This window comes from Maniola jurtina, chromosome 4 (genome assembly GCF_905333055.1).
Source record: "Maniola jurtina chromosome 4, ilManJurt1.1, whole genome shotgun sequence".
Taxonomy (NCBI): Eukaryota; Metazoa; Arthropoda; class Insecta; order Lepidoptera; family Nymphalidae; genus Maniola; species Maniola jurtina.
In genome coordinates, this window is record NC_060032.1 from 14,772,555 (window position 1) to 14,787,382 (window position 14,828).

At 34.8% G+C, this 14,828-nt stretch overlaps 1 protein-coding gene across 3 annotated transcripts in view; it reads right to left on the reverse strand.

Annotated features, from left to right (window-relative positions):
• Positions 1-14,828, reverse strand: part of LOC123864117 (ras GTPase-activating protein raskol) — a 214,596-nt gene that overhangs the window by 155,845 nt on the left and 43,923 nt on the right. The gene's annotated exons all lie outside the window — the stretch shown is intronic.

Here is a 14,828-nt window from a genome sequence, read left to right on the forward strand (position 1 = left end):
ATCTAAAAAATAAATATAACATTTATAACTCAAATATTTCGAAAAGGTTCGCAAAATTTAGAAGATTACGCAAAATTCCTATTTCCCTTCATTTGATTTGTATGAATTCTGCCATACGTAATAAACGTGGTCCCTGGCTCTATCCACTATAATCATATGATAATAATGTACGGCCATTAAGTCTTGTAAGTGCAAAATAAATAAAGTTTATTTGCCCATTTTAGTAGCTGAGTGTTACGACACTATTGAAATTTCATGTAGATGGTAAGCGAAATCAGCTTTTATATTAGAACTAAGCTAACAAAGTTTAAGCACATTTACCGGCATTCTTAGTCCACATTTAGGTGAATTTTATAGCTATACCGTCTTCATGCATATTTATAACAACACAGGTTAGTTTTTCAATAAAAAAAAAACTGTACAATTTTATAATGACTAGCGAACGCATAAATTAATAAATGATGGGGTGCTACAAATACCAATATACCTATTATATTGTTGACAAAATTCGCTCGTAGCACATGGGTCTTCAAGTTGTATGTAACGAGTTGCAGCCCGCAATTTTTTTTCTTAGAAATGACCCAGTCTTATGTGTAGTACCTATAATGCGTACGTGCATAGATGTCGTTGGATACATAACTACAACAAACATACATAGCTTTTGATAGTAACTGTTGCATTGTATTTATGCAAATTCCCCTTAAATAAACTGGACACAATTTAAGGACAAAGGCAGTAAGTAATTGGGGCACTTGTTGAGCTAATAAAAGTCGTTGATGCGACGCTACGCCGCACGCTGCAACATGGATTAATGCGTTCCACTTAATCTATTAAACACTGACTCATCAACCGACATGACAGCAGAAGAAAGTCGGACAACTTGACATGTACCTATTTGTAGTTTGAACTTTTGGAGAATATACATGATAATCCATATTCATATATGCATGATGATGATAATCTACTGAGTGCTCTATATCTCCAACAATTAAAATTATACGGAAGTACGAAATACGAGTATACCTATTAAAGGGAACAACCGTATTTATATGTAACCAGGTTATGCCCGAATTTGTCCGCGTGGACCACACAAATTTCAAACCCCAATTTTACCCCCCTTTGGGGTTTAATTTCCAAAAATTCCTATATGCCCAGCCCGATCCGTCCAGTAGTTTGAGCTGTGCGCTGATAGATCGGTCAGCTTTTCCTTTTATAAATTTTAATGTAATTATATCATTGTTAAACCATCCATCATATTACCATCGTTTATATCGTCATTTTATTTGCAGGTACGTAAAAGAAATATTAAGCTATGTAAAATTGAACAGACCCTTAAAAGTAGGGTTGGCATTGTTCTCGTTTTATTTAGGAAAGAAAGAGACCATACAAGATTGTACCTATGTAATTTTATAATTCACAACGTACGTACATTTACCATCATCGTATTATTATAGAAAGAGACATGAAACGACCTTCGTGTTAGGGTTGCCAAAAAGATCACGGTAGGCGCCACATGTCACACCGATATGACACGTCGATATTATACATTTTCAGAATGTTTCATTGTTAGATTAGGCTCCTAATTTCAATTTTAATTATATTTTAAATTGCATACTTTCTTAAACCTGCAATTATAACGGCCATTACGCTCGTGAAACTATCAATAAAATAGTAAATTAGACTTATGTTCTGCTACCGTAAATTCTGGTAAACATTCACGAAACACGAGTGGGGAAAGATTGATGGAACAGTGAATTATTATACAGATATTTATCATGTAAATATTGGCCACGCATTAGGTATGCATACGACTGGCAAAACTGGCAGCAAAACATATCGTCTAAAAACCGCTAATGGATGCAATGCAACAGTTTTGTTATCCGACTGTGATGAAGCCCAAAAGGAGGGTTATGTTTTAACCTTTACATATGTCAGGGTTTTAAAATCTTTTTAAATTTATTGTAAATTTAGAATCTTGAGAAATTGGTAGCCCTACGAAAATGGAATCGGCCCTCCGCCGAGAGCAATCTACGTCCATCTCGGCCTGTTGAGTCGGTCACGCGCGCTCACTTTACACCAAGATATGGCTAGACACCAAAAACGAAAATAAAGACTCTATTGTGGCTGAAGGTACTTTTAAATGCAACCCGTACATTGTTACCTCGAAAACTTGTTCGGCGGATACAGAAAACATTGTTCAATTTTCATGAAAGATAAACTACTTTTTGAAAATTATGAGTTTTTCGAACTGAGTAGGTACGAACGGGATTTTTCTGACTGTCTGAGTTATTCGGATAAATAAAATATGCTTGGTGTTTTTTGAGATAATGTCAACTCTATCAAATTTTCGCAGGATTTCCAAGATTTTTTTCATTCAATGTAATTTGATTTGATTACAGTTCAGAATCAGCATGTTGCCTTTATTAACTTGTATCTAATAAATTATTCAGTGATAAAATTAGTTGGGAAATCGCTGGAATTCATAATTTTCTTTAGGTACTTGCTACTTTGTACACTACACTACAAGTAGTACAAGTTGTACCTAAATTATTTAAGTACTTAACAATCACGGATTTCAACAATCTTTACATTAACAATAGGTAGGTACCTACATGTAAGTAAAAGCGAAAAGGTTGCTTCGCAGCAGTTTATCATACACCAACGCTAGTACAACTATAATAACAAGTACTGATTGAATGTTATTAAAATACTTGATGATATCCGCAACTTCATCCGCGTGGATTTAGGTTTTGTAAAAATCCCGTGAATAAAAAAGTTTTTTCGGGAATAAAAAGTTGCCTATGTCAATTTCTGGGATGCAGGCTACCTCTGGTTAAACGGATGGGCCTTTAAGAATCCCGTAGGAACTCTAATTTTCCGGGATAAAAAGTAGCCTGTGTCCTTCCCCAGGATCTAAGCTAACGATGTACCCATCAAAATCGGTTAAACTTTTGAGCCGTGAAAAGCTAGCAAACAGACAGACAGACACACTTTCGCATTTAGGTATAATATTAGTATGGAAGTATGGATTATGTAGGTACTAGGTATAATATATCTAGCATTTATATACTGGACATAATAAATCAAGAAGCGTAGTTACGAGACAGTAGACACATGTGTAATCTATATGTACAGGAAACAGAAGCTTAGAGTTCGTCTGCCTAATAGTTTTCTCCGGTGGGCGGCCTCGGACACGGCTATTTACCATTTGCCACTCTACCTACCGGCGAAACCGTACCGGTGCAGCGGTGTCCGGAACCATAAATTATTATCTGGTGCACCAGTTACCTACTCTTACTTCTCACTAGGTCGCGACTGTAAACCACGCCGTCTAATCTGTATGGTAACTAATGTATGTACGAGTATGTATTAAGTACAATCACATTTTCAAAATCCAATCTACTCGCACGAAACGTTTTTACCCGACTACGGCAAAGCCAAGAGGAAAAGTTATGATTTTAGCAGTCTATGTATATGTATGTTTGTATCCACATTTTGCGTGTTCCACCGTAGCTCCTCAACTACTGGGCCGATTTTGATGAATGACGTTGATTGATTCGTTTTTATGGTCCGGTGACATAGGCTACATTTTATACGAACAAAACCAAAAACATCGATACAATCATTTTATAACAACGAATCGATTGACACATTAAAAAATTATAATAAAATTCGGAGATTATCATTTATAAATTGAGCTAAGCATTGGTCATAGGCTCATGCTCTCTCAAGTCAGCAAGATCGAAAGTGCAATACTCGTACCAAACATAATCTATAACTTATTCAGGACATATAAATTTCATATGTTAAGTATTATTTAGCGATCTTACAGCCTACAAGAATATTGACCATAACTTATGCGTAAAGACTAGTAAGGAAACGGTACGCAGGTCGTCATATGAACGAGAAATACCCGTCCTGATACAAGCTTTAATAACTTTATATAGCGGATGCCGTTGCCGGGATATGATAGGTTAAAGACATTGCCGGCACTTGATACGCGCATCAAATTCAAATCAATACAGTAGGTAGATATGTATAAGAATGCCCACATACGAATAGAATAGGTAAGCAATGTAGATTTTTAGATTTAATCAATACTAGATTAAAATTGACCAAAGATGTAGGGATGTAGTCTTATATTTTATTTCGTGAGACTTTTTAAATCTATTGGTCGAGCAATGAGCAAAGGTATACGAGTAGCATTAGGACGTTTTCGTATAAACTCTTCAATTCTAAATAATTCTTCAGAACTTGTCTTTGAATTTTCTACATTTCCTACTTATTTTTTCTAATTTACTAGGTAGTATAAGCCTTGAAAACTTCAAAACTGTACCAATATTGATCTCAAAAATATTTATTTTTTGTTTATGTAGATTAATTAAAAAACAATCATAAATTTCCAACAATGTGGTGACATAGATTCTGAACATGTTGTTGATGAAATTACTAAAATATAAAAATATCATATATAGCAGCCTCCAATCAACTACCAAAAATGGCATCATCAATAAATACAGTCATATTGGCATTGTACAGTAGTTTACAAACATTCAAATGGATATTACACCTGCGGAACAATAGCCTTTACGTGTCATGTTGACATTTAGAACGGCAATTAATAATACCAATTACTCACATTGAGTATTTACATACCACTGAGTAGAAAAAATAATACTTGTCTTTACTACATACCAACAATTTTATTATTACATACAATACAAATATGTATATACTAACAAACGGTTATATTGACCAGACCTCTTATACATATACGGAGAACTACATAATATTTCTCTTATGTATTAAGTAATTCAGACATAGGTTGAACTATATGAGCTCATCTTGTGGTAAGTGACTAATGATTCAGCCTACGATGGAAACTGGGCAGTCTGGAAATAGCAGTTTATAATATTATATGAAACCCATACTCCTAATTTGTTTTCTATGCGATATTGTACTGGGACACTAAGCCAATTGATGGTACGGCTTATGGTGGTAACCAGCCACGGCCGAAACCTCCCACCAGACCATACCAGAGCAGTGCCAATTTAGAAATTACGAATCTCCGAAGTGCACCTGCCGGGAGTCGAACCCAGAACCTCTCACTTATAAGGCTACAGCATTTACCACTGCCCCAAGGAGGAGTCATAGTAAGTTTACTATTAAAGCTTTTGATCAAAATTATGGGGTTTTAAGGCACAGAAATAGTATAACTACGTAATGCATTACATAATTATTAATATGTAGAAATAGGGATTTAATAAATAATAAACTAAACAACTAAATAATAATAATAATTAAAATAATTAAGCTAAAACTTAAAAAAACCCTAAAAAAAAGAAATAGGAATAATATATGCTCTGTAGAAATAGGTATAGAAGATCCCACCAAAAACATTTCATGTAAAATGTTGCCAAGACTCACAAGTTCATAATGCTTTCACTGTTAAAAAGTTATGAGATCTCTAGTAGAGCCAAGCCCCTAGCTGAGCTTAGAATTGCGCTGCCCATGGGACCTATCCCAAGTCCAAAGTATATAGCTCTTAAATGCTCTTGAGTATATCACATTTATAACAATAAAGAACAAATAACTCTACTTACAAGCTCTGATTTTACAAACCCTAAATCTTGGTTAAAAAAGGACGGCTTGGCCGTTTAATGTTCGTGGTACTTTTATCTGATATGACATTTAAGCCCGGAATAGCTTGTGCGACAATCATGAAGAATAATATAAATTAGTAATTGTCGAACAAACTATTCCTTATGACCTTAATATTATAATATGTTATGACATGTAATAGTTTCACGAACATTAAACGGCCAAGCCGTACTTTTTTAACCAAGATTTAGGGTTTGTAAAATCAGAGCTTGTAAGTAGAGTTATTTGTTCTTTATTGTTATAAATGTGATATACTCAAGAGCATTTAAGAGCTATATACTTTGGACTTGGGATAGGTCCCATGGGCAGCGCAATTCTAAGCTCAGCTAGGGGCTTGGCTCTACTAGAGATCTCATAACTTTTTAACAGTGAAAGCATTATGAACTTGTGAGTCTTGGCAACATTTTACATGAAATGTTTTTGGTGGGATTTCATTTCTTTTTGGCAGGTGCCCTAGATTTTTTTTTTGGATCTATTTTTTGTAGGTACCTACATCATTTTCATGGCCCGCTCTCTATCGTTACCTCTTTTTTTAAAAGCTTTTATTCCACTTGCAATGTATGTAGCTATGTTTGTTTGGGTGGAATCTTGCAACTCAATTTTAAAGCAGATATATCAAATTTCAGTCTTTTAGGACTTCAGGAAACACATTTTTTAAATGTACAGACTGGGAAAAGTTTATTTTCCTGTTGTTTGAATGAAATCCCTAGCCTACATACCAAATTTCAGTCTTCTAGGACTTAGGGAAGTACTTTAGAACTTTTGACTAGAGGGGTTGTGAATGGCAATAAATCTGAAACCATAACAGGTAGAGAATTGATACTTGGTACGTTTGATAAGTCTGTCAAGGACATATTATCCTGAAAATATCAGCATTCTAGCGATAGACTTTACAAATAATTTGCTTCCCCCATACGTGGGAGTGGAGGGGGAAAATTTTGAATTTCTTAATTTTCCTGTAGTTTGTATGCAATTTCTAGTGTACACACCAAATTTCAGTCTTCTAGGACTTCGGGAAGTACCCTAGAATTACAGACTAGAAGTTTTGACTGTCAATAAATCTGAAACTATAAAAGCTAGACAATTGATACTCAATGCGTTTAATAAATCTGCCAAGGACATCTTATCCTGAAAATATCAGCATTCTAGCGACAGAATTTACAAATTTGCTTCACCCATAAGAGGCGTAGAGGGGGGGCATTTCCAATTTCTTAATTTTCCTGTAGTTTGTTGTCAATTTTTAGTCTACATACCAAATTTCAGTCTTCTAGGACTTCGGGAAGTACCTTAGAGGTTTTGAGTAGAGGTTTTGATGATCATCAGTGAGGGACGAAATCGGCGTATTTTAGGTATCAATAAATCTGTAACCATAAAAGCTAGATATTTGATACTTGGTATATTTGATAAATTTGCTGAGGACACCCTATACTGCAAATTTCAGCTTTCTAGCGTCATCCAGACCGAAGTTATGACGAGTCGAAAATACGGCGAAACACTTCGAGAAAAAGGTACGTAGCGCCCCGGCCGCCGTTTGGCTCGTCTTGGCGGGGGCACTGCCGTGCCCCCTGATCTGTTTTTACAGTACCTAAGTCTAAGTTTTTCTAAGGATTTTAGCGCAGACAGCATTGAATTTATTAATAGTTCTGTCTGCGCTAATTCTAACTCATTAAAGCATTACTTACTATGTGCCACGAGCGATTTCAATAATTATAAATATCAAGGAAGTAATGTAGTATCTATGCAAGTCGCCACCGGTGGCAATTAAATGAGTAAAAGCATGTCATTTCGGAAAATAAACCAGTGCTTCGAACAAGGCCTGGTTGCAACTTGCAAGGTTTATTTATTATAATTAAAACAAATAAACCAGCACACAGCTGATTGTGTTACGTTTGAAATAATATCGAAAATATCAATCTAATCAATGGTATTTTTCGCTAATTCGTTTTTTTTTATAATAGCTAAGAGTATGTTAGCAGACAGCAACACAAAAAGCGAAAAGTGACTGGAAATCACTTGTGGGCCAAACGAAAAGTTCAAGATTAAATAATTAAAAAAACAAGCTTTTCTTTCAATGGATTCAAGGCTCCCCCATTTATTATTAAAAGTTAAAACACATTGCCAACATTTTTATTTAAATGTCAGATGCTAATTTGCTTAATTTATACCACGGATTTTTTCTTTTAGTTTAGTAATACCTGTATGAAATATAGAACCTACTCAAAATGAGTATACCTATTTACCTACTCAATTTGAGTAGGTAAATAGGTAGGTTAAATAAAATTAATAATTATTACAATAATAATTATTAATAAATAATAAAACGTTACGTATTACGTTTAGAAGTTATATGACGCGTCGTCGCGTCGTAGCTAAGTGATAATTATGTAGTAACAAGTAAGTATATAACATCAATTTCCATACCATAAGACTACAGGACAAAAACTGGGTTCACTAGACTGTATCCCGACCCCGTACACTGACTACCAAGTAAAACTAAAGGTCACTTGTCGACCAAGTTAGTAAGTACAAGAGGCGTCGACATTGCATACCCTAAGAACCAACGGTAATATTAGGTGTAACAAATCATGTACTGGCCATTGTTGAAATTTTCTTGCATTATGAGAACAGACCTATAAAATATGGTGTATATTCCTAGTTATAATAATGTTCTTAGCTCCTTTAAGTACCAACTAATCTTATTGCACTAATAGTAGTTTTTCTGACATCGCAACATCAATACTTTTATTTACATCGTCAAACGCGATCAAACCTACTTCAGCTTTGTGTCCAACTCGTAAATTTCTATTTCAGATTTCAGCTACATACCTATTATAACTAAGTATTACAGCTATCAATTCTAAATACTTACGGTAGGTATTGGTCATTGAGCTCATGTATATTATGCTATTTTTGTACGTATTTTCTTAAATGTAAAAGAGACACGTAGAAGATCGTAAATGATAATGATATTCATAACACTAATACCCCCGCATGCCGATAGTGAACTAGATCATAAGCCGCGTCGTGAGAAAATAACAGCAATTTTCAGCGCAAGCAATTCCTAGTGCGTGGTCGGAATCGATTCGGTCTATTATGGTTTAAATTAAACATGAAGTCTTTTGTAACTCTTTCAAGCCTACACCGGAGAACAATATGCATGACGTGTATGGAGGCTTCCTGCCCGTGATTGCAGCGTGGGCGACAATATTCGTATCAGTGACTGGCGACTTGCTTACATCTCCGGTCTAAATTGCTTAATAGACATTTGTAAGAAATTCTTTGGTAGTTAAATGTCATTCATTTTGTTTGAGTGACTACTTTATTAAAATAGTGCACATATACATATAAGTCAAATTATTATGTTGGATATGATGACAGGCTAGGAATTGAGATATATACATATTTGAAGAGATTACCAGTCTATAAAATATATGAAGCGGCGCGGCGACACAGTTATTTTAACGTGCAAGGAATATAAAAAAACATTATGTTAAGGCGATAGCTCTTTAACCGCATCGCATCGCAACGTACTGCAGTTCTATTCTTCGACTGGTCGGAAATACTTTCTAATGTTCGATGGACAATGCAAGAATGAAAAGACATTTAAGAAAAAATTGTATCTGCACAAAATACTTCATAAAAATATATAAATTGACTACAACTTCAATATATTCCGGGATCGCTGCACGTAAATGAAGAAATTTCAGAACTTTTAACATCTAAATTCATAGGTTAGAAGCTGGTATTATACCGTGAAGATTCGCCTTAAGAGATCTGAATATTTATTTGATGGCTTCAAGCTTTTATCAAATAACGGCCACACTTAGATATTTATGTATTCTTACGACGTAATGTCATAAATACGCGGTGGAAAGGAAAACTATTATTGTGTTTCATTGATGGTTGTTACACGCTCTAGGTATCGTGTACCGTGTGAAAAGTATTATTAGAAGCGTATGCTGAATTTTTATTAGCTATACGCTTCTAATAAAACTTTTGTAAAAGTCAACTTGATTTTGCAAAAGACAACTTGATTGCAGTAAAACCTTCTAAGCAAACTTTTCTCTGAATGAAAATAGCTATAAAATAGTACCTTTTATAGTATGATACTAGCAGATTTAACTCGAAAATTCTTTAAAAGGTTATATGTAAAGAAAACTTAGCTACATGCAGTAATCTCATATTTCTAGACCCAACCGGTAGCCAAACGTTGATACGTCAGTTAAGTTCTACATACTACATATATTAGAAGACAAGTATCATCATCAGCATATCTCCAATATTTTATGCATTTACATTGTACCTACGTACATGTCATATCTTTACATATAATAAAATTGTAGAAAAGTGGTGTCTGTACAATGGAAATATATAAAAAAAAATAAGCAGGGGTTGTTATTATATCGATGCCGAACCCGAAATTGTAATTAATTTTTTTTTGTCTGTTTGTCTGTGTGTTTGTGCACGCTAATATCAGAAACGGCTTATTCGATTTAGATACGGTTTTCACTAATATATTGTAGTAAGCTTCACTTAACATTTAGTGTTTATTTCATGTCAATCGGTTCATAAATAAAAAAGTTATGTAAATTTACGTCACTATTCCACGCGAACGAAGTCGCGGGCACAGCTAGTACATATCTATACTAATAAATAAAGTTGGAGTGTCTGTCTGTAATTTCGAAATAACTACCACATATTAAGGTCATATGGTTATTTGAACGATACCATAACTTAATCACACGTTATTATGTTTGTGTGTCTGTCTGTCTGTCTGTCTGTTTGAAAAGGCTAATCTTCGGGACGGCTGAACCGATTTTAACGGGATTTTCACATACAAGTAGAGGATTGACCAGGGTGTAACATAGGCTACTTTTTTAACCGACTTTCAAGAAGGGAGTTGTGTTTTTCTACCTATGTACACCGAAATCTCCGAAATTTCTTAACCGATTTGCGTCATTTCTTTTTTAATCGATAGAGGAACTTTGCGACATTGTTTCATAAAAAATTTGGATTCCAACTCCTCAATCCTGATGCTGCAGGAGATCTGACCAATCCACGCGGGCGAAGCTGCGGGCATCAGCTAGTATATAATAAATATAATTTTCATAGAGGCAGAGCGTAGGCGCAACAACTCGCAACAGGCCCGCAGAGAAAGCTATGCAATTTGACACAATTAACAACACAAAGTACCACTCTAATGTACAAAGTACCTACACAATAAATTGAATTATGATTAAACTGACAACCATTGTAACGAAAGAGATAATATGTTGACATTACGTTATTAAGTAGCCCTTACATTACAAATACTTGAATATTAACCACTTTAATCTCATTTAGGCCTCAAAGCAGTCACGATTGAATTTCAGCAGAACTCGAGTGATTGATTTCATAAAATATCGGGTCAATTGGGTCAACAACTGAACGGTTATGCACCAAGTACCCACTCAACCCAGTTCGTATTTGTTTCGAGCATTTTTCTGCGTGTATTTTATTAGAACGCTCTAGAAAATTTCGAATTTAATAAACTGTTTATTACCAACTTGGTGCAACTGCAATATACGGGGATATTTTTTTTTATTTGACCTTTCGAGTAATGTAGGCATGTTGTAATAAGGGTGTTCCATGTTAACGTATAAATAGATTATGAAATACAATTTATAAATTCTGGTTTTTTATTCGGATACGAATCGTTAACATTAGTAATTGCTAGAGCAAAGCCAGCACGGCCAACTACTTATTACTAATATTTGCATGAATAATAGGAGCAATTTCTGAGCAAACAGAAATCACCTTTCCCCTCAACGTCCTGCCTCATCAAGCAAATGAATATGCATTGAAATTGTATGAATCACGTGTTTGAATGAAACGTAATGTAAGAGCAGCGCTCTTATTACCTAGAAATTGTACGCCAAGAGATAACAAGCCATACAAAGATTCCCACAATTGCTTGATGTAACAAAGATGCAGTATTAGATAACGCGTGTTGATGGTTTTAGAATGTTTTGATTTTAATCCCGCTACTTAATATAAAGATGTTAGATGCCATTAATCTACCGCCACCAGAATGTTACTGATCATCAGTGCACTAAAACTGCATGATGTTCATACTCACGGACCTTGTTTCTGGTTATTTACGTTCATACTAGATAAAAGCTTCTAAACTAATCTATTTCCTTCTTATACGCGTAGTAGGTACTAGGTATACAACATAAAGCTCCATGAGTACACAACCGGTTTTATTTTCATTAGTAAGTCACCTTACTAGGTGAGTAGTGATGATGATTTTCACCAGATAGGTACCCACTACCTACTATTATAATGAAAGAGTGTGAATTTCGTGTGTATATAGATTACCCTCTACGTCCCGAACCACTGCACTTATTTGAAAAATTATCTCATGTTTTGAAAGGCTCATTATTCCAGGTGGATATATCATATAAGCTATTTATTATAGTATTTGATCAAGCCTAGCTGGTAAGAACTGTTTAGCTGTTGCTGAAAAATATTATTATAAGTATGGTTTACAGATCTCAAAGGTAGGAGTAGGTACCTATTTCAAATAAAATGTTCTTATCATTCAAATCTACACAATATAGATAATACAGCACAAATTTTAGGTACATGTTAATTCATCTGAGACATAACATCAATTAAGGCAGGTCGGTAATATACATAAATATAAGGTTCTCACGAGTAAGTTACGCAAAGGCATAACTAGAGTATCATGAAGTATGAACAAAACGAAGTAAACTAACAAAAGTACAAAAAATCAAACTTTCTCTATTGATATTGACGGGAGCCTATCACCGGATATCCGAATGAATACGCACGCGCAGGCTCTACACTTTTCCATGAAGTCAAGCAGACTTCCTTTGCTTTATAAATTGCAATAATTCTATACTATAATTTGTCTAAGCAAGCGGTTCAATGACCTACAAACTGTGCAAGATGAGATACAGCCATAATGTATGTAGCATTGGCACCGTATTTATAAATAGAACCATATAAAAAGCTTTCTTAAAATATGATAAGCACAGGAAAATTTAATAAGTATAAGTGACGTAGAGTATTTTAGAAAAGTGTCTCAGTGTAGTGTTATAATTATTTTGTTATATATACGATATTATGTTATGGACGCGAAAGTGTGTCCGTCTGCCTGTCTGCTAGCTGTTCCCGTCCATCAGTTTAACTGATTTTGACGAAAATTTGGTACCAAGAAGCTTGCATCCCGAGGATGGACATAGTCTCAAAATACATCCGCTAATTTTTATCCCGGAAAATTGGAGAGTTCCCTTGGATTTTAAAAAACCTAAATCTACGTAGACGAAGTCACGGGCATTATCTACCTTTAAATTAAGATGCGCGATCATAACTTCAAAAAGGTAGCTGTTCTATAATGTCCCGTCTCATAATGGAAGTCATGTTCAGTGACTTATCCCATTGAAATGGCATCAAAAGAAATCAATCATAATTATATTATTATAGACGCATGAACACGCTATTCAATTTCTTGAATACAGCGATATGACTCAATAGGAATTAAACTCTGTGAATCGGTTCTCGGCTCAAGTCACGAATTCTCTGACATTAAATAGGCTTGACTTGGCTTTAGTTCCTTTGTGTTGAGAGGTTCAAACGAATTTTAAAAGCGGTAGCGAAGTTAACGGATTATAAAACCAATTCGGAAATGTGAAACGCTCTAGATGAGTTAATAGTACCTAATACCTACCAACCTAACACGACATCCAATATATTATTATGTATTTAAGTATGTATTGCCTTGTTGAAGGCATAGTTATGCTTAAAGTCTCTCTACGTGCTCAAATCAGAAATGAGGAGATCCATAGGAGAACCAAAGTAACCGCCGACATACAAGTAACTCAAGGTATGGGAAATTGAAGTAACAGTGAGCACATAATATTATGTAATTTGAAAAATTGATCTAATACGTTGAGGTCCCAAGGTTCTGGAATGGCGACCTCGCAACGGAAGGCGCAGCATTGGTAGACCTCCCACTAAGTGGACAGACAACATTAAATGAGTTGCAGGTAGCCGCTGGATTCAAGAGGTGCAAAACTGTGATGTGTGGCAATCCCCACAAGAGACCTATGTCAATCTGTGGCCGTCTATCGGTTGACGATTATGAAGATGATGTTCATTAAAATGTAATTGATTAGTAATCGTATAACACTATAAATCAATATTACGAAAAGTAACTAATCGTTGTTCTGTACTCCTATGTAATAAATCAGCTCCAATGATTACCAGCTTCCGGAGGAGACGGCTTTGCACATTAAAAGGCAGCTAATGATCGGATTTTAGAATTTGTAACCAAAATTATCAGGAGCAGGTTATCGCCAATCTTAGCCTAGATCTTTGGAGCGGACGCATATTTGTTTATTTATCCTTCCAAAGAAAAAAGACTTCCAAAAAAGGAGAAGGTTCTCAATTCGTCGGAATCTTTTTTTTTTTTATAATATAAAAAAAGTTTTTAAACTGTTTTTCCCAACCCTGCCTATGTTGTAGTAGGCCTGTAGGGATACCAATTTTAACATTAAAACTTAGATGACTAGGTAGTTTCTTCAGATGGGAATATTGGTATCACTTTAATAAATTTTTGTTTCATATATTTTACCAAATCTCACTGCTGCCAATTCGATATATCGTTCAATATTAGTATGCAAGATACTATTAAACTGGATAATTTATAGATCAGTAGAGAAATCAAGTTGTCAAATTACCAGCATATCACGAGACGTGAATTAATGTTCAACTTACGTAGAAATAATACCTATCAAGTACTTATCGTCTACGCCATATTCAGAAATAATCAAGTACTTATGGTCTACACCATTAAATATTTTATTTAAACAAATCGCTCGTTAACATTTTTTGACATACTCGTAAGTAGACAGGGTGACGATATTTTATATTTGCTAGCAAAATGTTCATACGTTTATTTTAGTTTTGTAGAGATTCCATGCTCTCATGTAAAGGCTTTATTTTCCCAAAAGTTCACGATGTTTTCCTACACTGTTAAAGATTAGGGAAATGGGGAAAAATGCAAAACTCCTGGCTAACTAAGAACAGTTTTCTGACAAGTAACAAAGCCAAAAGGCATCAAATATTGAGCTATCTAATTAACAACATGCTACAATGCT